This window comes from Asparagus officinalis, chromosome 1 (assembly GCF_001876935.1).
Source record: "Asparagus officinalis chromosome 1, Aspof.V1, whole genome shotgun sequence".
NCBI lineage: Eukaryota > Viridiplantae > Streptophyta > Magnoliopsida > Asparagales > Asparagaceae > Asparagus > Asparagus officinalis.
This window is the reverse complement of record NC_033794.1, coordinates 50,683,697-50,689,242: the sequence shown is the minus strand read 5'-3', so window position 1 is coordinate 50,689,242 and position 5,546 is coordinate 50,683,697. Positions and strand designations below refer to the sequence as shown.

The following is a 5,546-nucleotide window of genomic DNA, read 5'->3' as shown; positions in this document are numbered from 1 at the left end:
TCAGGATTATCCTTGTCTAGTGCCCCTTTCCGCTGATTTTGTCCATGTTTTTTTAATTATTACTCATGCTACAAATTCTGCCACAAGCCTAGCACGTACAACCTACGCTGAGTCCTCAATAGGAGTAACATGCAATGTATCACATCCAAGTAGTATAGCTCATACATATAAGTAGACATAAATTTCACAATCACAGCTACAAATTGAGAAGATAAAATTAGTTCATGCCAAAAAAAAAAAATGATAACATTAACATGATACTAGCAATCCTTGTTGCTATGCACATTGGATGGCTTGATATATGTATGTTCGAAACGCATTATAAGGATCAAATGCAACCTTTATGTGGTCTATGTAATTGATGATTTTCTCAACAAGTTCAATATAACCACTGTGACCAGCTAAACTATAGTGCCTCATAACTTCTTCATTCAACCTAACTTTAGCAAGAAGCCAATGGTCATGATGCACAGTCGGACCTAATACATTTTTTTGGAGAATAGTACATATTGTGTTTCCTCAAGGTTGGTGGTGGGATTCTTTTTGTTTTGCGCCTTGAAATATCATCATTTCTTATATTTGGCTTTCTAAATGGGTATTTTTCACGCCATGGACCAATTTAAACAATATGTTTCTCAACTAATATTATGGAAGCACTAGTAAAAAGAGGCTCAGCCCAACAGGTGTAAGTGTTGGGTGTAAGGAACCGTTGTGGCTGATTTCACTTGCCACAACAGTTTAAACCGTTAGGGCAAGTTGATTTTATCCTACACCATAGGGAGGGAAATTTCCCCCCATTTATTTTCGCCAAAAAATGAAAAAAACCCACAAAAGCCCCCCATTTCCTCCGTTCTCTCTCTCTCGCTCGCTCTCTCATCAGAAAACCGGCCCCAAACCCCGTTCTCTCTCGCTCTCTCATCTGAACTCGCCGTTGCCGTCGAGATCTGGAGTTCGCCGCCACCTTTACCATAAAAAACCCTAGCCCTGACCCGTCCCCTCTCCTCCTCATTGGAACCCTAACCTCCTCTACAATTTCATTGGGAGTTTCAACCGCCGTGACCAGGTAGTCGACGGAACCATCGGATTCCGATCGTACGGTGGCGGTGGATGCCGCATCGATCTCGGAGGTGTTCGAGGGTTTCGATCTGAACTAGGATTTTTTGATCTCGGAGGTGTTCGAGGGTTTTGATGTTTTTATGTCAGACTGTGGCAAGATGCAAAGAATCGATTTCTTCTTTACTGATTTGTCTTTCTTTGTTATTGATTTTTTTACAAAAACCATAAAGTTTCTAGCATAAGTTCATTTTTCTAGTCTTGTGGTAAATCTACATCAATGGATCTCAGGACTTTCTTCACTGATTCTTCCCACTCTTTCTCTGTGAATTATAGGAGATGACACTAGAAGCAGAAATTTTATCTTCAAGATACACTAAGAGTGTTATAAAGTCTTGCGCTGCAATGCCGTATGTAGAAGCTCAAGCAAGAATGGATGATAGGTGCTTCCATCTGCCTTTTGTTTTATTGAATACATCCCTCGTCTCCAGAACGCTTATGCGGACGCACTGGCGGCACTAGCAGTATCACTTGCGCAACCTCCCGAAACTGAGATGTTAGTCACAGTAAGGACACATCAACTATGCGTACCCATATACAGTATGGAGATTGAAGAAGAAGAGGATAGAAACGTGAATGCCAAAGAGGTGAATGTTTTATAGGATTATTTACACTAGATTTCTTACACTAGCGCCATTATTCAACGAAATCAAATTTTAGTTTATTCTTTTTCCGCATAGCTTATGATAACTTATGTTTGATGAAACCACATGCTTAAGCTCAGTTTAATGTGCTAATGTTTGACGAAACCACATGCTTAAGCTTTGTTTAATGTGCTAATTGTGCATGGATCGGTTGGGTTTTATCTTGCTTCCTGAAGTGAAATGGGGATAATTGTTCTGGCTTTAGTGTTATGAAGTAAGGTCTGGAGTTATGGTTGTATTTTGAACTTCTATAAGCTCAGCTGAAACTTGACCTGCACCATTATTGTACAATCTGTAGCCCTTTATTGATGTTTAGGAAGTCATCAGTATTGGTATTAGCGGCCTGCTCCGTCTTGCCAAATTAATCACCTCTTTGTTTTTGACCTCTTGTGCCATCAACTCGACGATGATTTTTGCCTTCATGTGCCTTTATGGATTACTGAACATGTTTCACTAGAATTGGCTGGAATGGTTGGCTAAGATGGGGATGATGCATAGACCATTAACTGGAGAGCAGATGCTTAAAATTCTGATATGAGAAGTGTGATATATTCACTAGAATTGGCTGGAATGGTTGGCTAAGATGGGGATGATGCATAGACCATTAACAACAATCACAGGACCAGGAAAGATTTGGACTATGTTCCTCCCACACTGTTCGCGCACACACACTGCTATTGTAGTGCATATATTTGCAGTAAACATAGGTTTCCAGCTTGTTGATATAAAAGGCATATTATTGGCACTAAGAGTTAGTTTACTTGGACTGAATTTCAAGAAACTACTTTTGCTTGCTTTTTAAGATATTACAAAAACTTAACTCTGCTCCAGAAGCACATGACCCGCTGAGTGGATTTACCTTACATTAAATTCCAAAAAACTACCACGATTAGAACTACCATGAAATTATGGATGCTTTTTTAGAAACTACACAGATATGCATAATTCCTGCAGACTTAATAAATTCCCTGAAACTACCGTGATTAAATTTTAAGAACCTTCCATGTCTTCTTCACTTCTTTTTACAAAACTATCAACTTTGTACTTATCTGAAGAAAAAGTTTAAGGTAGCTTTATGAAAAATAAGTAAAAGCTATCATCGTAGTTTCTTGAAATCTAGCCTTTTATCTTATCTTATACTTCGAGTTTGGTTTTATTGGTTTCGATATCGAGAGCCTTGTTGATTTTTACAGCTTCTGGTCAGATGTATCAATACATGCAATAAGTCAAATTAATCATGAACTTTCTATTCATTAGTTTTTAAGTTTATATGTATACAATAATACAATATCAAATAAACTTTTGGTGAACCGAAGCCCAGACTTCCTCCTAATATCACCAATTATTAGCCAATCCTTGTGTTATTAATAATTATTAAGTATTAACCGCTGTTGTTATTGCTCGGTTTTGACTGAACTGGAGAGCAGATGCTTAAAATCCTGATATGAGAACTGTGATATATATTGATATTGGCTGATACTTTAAACCATGATTCAAACCTTACATTCTGAATTTTCAGTTTGATATTTGCTTTAATTTTGCTTCAACGGGATGGTTTTTGTTGCTGCATCCTGTGGATTGCATTTATTTTTGTGTAAACCAATATCTTATTCTGATTGTTTCCAATGTCTCTTGCAGCCGCTTAGCGGACCCATTAACAACTGACCTGCGAAATATGAACTCCTTAGCAAAGGTTGGTGTCTTGGAATCCATTACACTTACATAGTAAAAAAAAAGTCTTTAATTTAATGATCTGGTTGAATGCTCTTCACATTTTTTTGAATGTTAAAACAGATCATGAGACAAAGGCGTATCGACAGAGGAGCACTTACACTTGCTTCAGCATAAGTTAAATTTCAAATTGATACTGAAACTCATGATCCTTTAGATATTGGTTAGTAGTTGAATTTATAGAAGGTTTTAATTCATAGTAGAGGTAAGAGGATTCAGGATTGAGGTTAACTATTCATTTATTGGCAGGAATGTATCAGATCCGGGAGGCAAATCAAATGATTGAGGAGTTTATGCTTGCTGCTAATATTTCTGTTGCAGAAAAGATCTTAAAACACTTTCCTTTGTGCTCCTTGTTGAGGTATGCCCGGATATCTTTTTGGTAACGCTTCTCTTGGCGAATGAACCAACATAGATAAGATAGTAGTAGCTTCTATTTGACAAGCTAAAATTAGATTGATTTATGTTCTTGTATGTTGTTGTTTACTTTTGATGTGGAATCAGGCGTCATCCTTCTCCAACAAAAGAGATGCTTGAACCGTTGCTGCGTACAGCTGCTGCTGTTGGCTTAGATCTGGATATTTCATCTTCTAAAGCACTAGCTGATTCGCTTGACCGTGCAGTGGTGAGGATTCATTCCATCTTCCACCAACCCCCACCCACCCACACCCACACTCACACACTTCAATTTTTTCCTTTTGCTAAGCTTCTGCAGTGGTCCTGGTAAGTTCTTTTTTTTAAGTTCTGCGTAGTGCTCTGTTGTGCGGTTGATAATATGATGTTAGGCCTTTTTTAAATAAAGCTGGAATGTTGTTATTTTGCTGCCCAGGGTACTCATGATGTTTATTTGTCTCTAACTGTAGGGTGAGGATCCATACTTTAATAAGCTGATCAGGATTTTGGCTACTAGGTGCATGACACAGGTATAATTTCATTTGTGAGGACTTTGATAAAGATACTATAGTTACGATCATGTAGTCTCTAAGTTTGATACTTGGATCATGATGTGCGTAGGCAGTCTATTTCTCTAGTGGAGATTTGAGCTTATCAGAATTTTACCATTATGGACTTGCTACACCTCTCTATACTCATTTCACTTCTCCTATTCGGCGGTATGCAGGTAAGTGTGTTTTCTCCTCACTGATAAGTAATTCCTTTGTCCATGAGTACATATGTCATATCATATATCACTATGCTTCTGAGTGAATGAAGTCAGTAAGTGGTTTACTCTACGTGACTGAGTAACAATGGTGCAGTTTTATGCAACTATATGCAAGAAGAAAAAACCTTGCTATCAGACATACATTATCAATCTAGTTGATGCAGTCTGAGGCCATGCAGCTATGGGCAACTTTCGGTGCTACCTAGACTGTTCACATTTTAGTTTGAAGTATAAGATACGCACAACTATGCAGCTGTAGTTAAGTCTTAGTCTGGGAAGTCAGCGAGAAAGGATTGGCCTTTTACAGGTGGTGGGTCTTAAATGGGTTAATGAGATCGACTCTCTTAACAGACAACTCAGATTCAGTATAGTCATTACCTGCGTGACCAGAAAAGACCTGGTTAAATAGATTGATATTTACTTTTTTTTACTTGATGTTGGTCGTTCTTCACATGTTCAAGTTGAGTTCTCGAAGTTTTTTAGCTTGCAACTTAAAAATGAATAAAATTACACCACCTCAACTTCAAACTTGTGATTATCTAGTTGGATAGACTATGGAAAGTTACTTTTTTTATTCTGTTGTTTGGAATCCTTTGTTTTGCATTTTTATGATATCATTTTAGAAATCAAATCTGACCTGTTGAGAAACTAGTTAGTTCAGGTGATAAGAGTTGCATGCTTGTCAGTTATGGGTATTGCGATTTGACCTGTTCATTAAACGGATTGAATTTTGGTCAATTATAATAGGGTCAGAAAATTTGACCTGTCCTGAAAACGACCAATTCCCGCCCTATTCTGAACCTGTCCAGTGACACGTTGAAATTATAATGTTATCGACATCTCATGGAGCTTCTAACTGCAAAACAGGAAGCCCGTATTTAAAAAAAACAGCCTCC

The 5,546-nt window shown here is 37.8% G+C and overlaps 1 pseudogene; it reads left to right on the top strand.

The window, feature by feature from the left end:
• Positions 1,355-5,540, top strand: LOC109824015 (annotated as a pseudogene).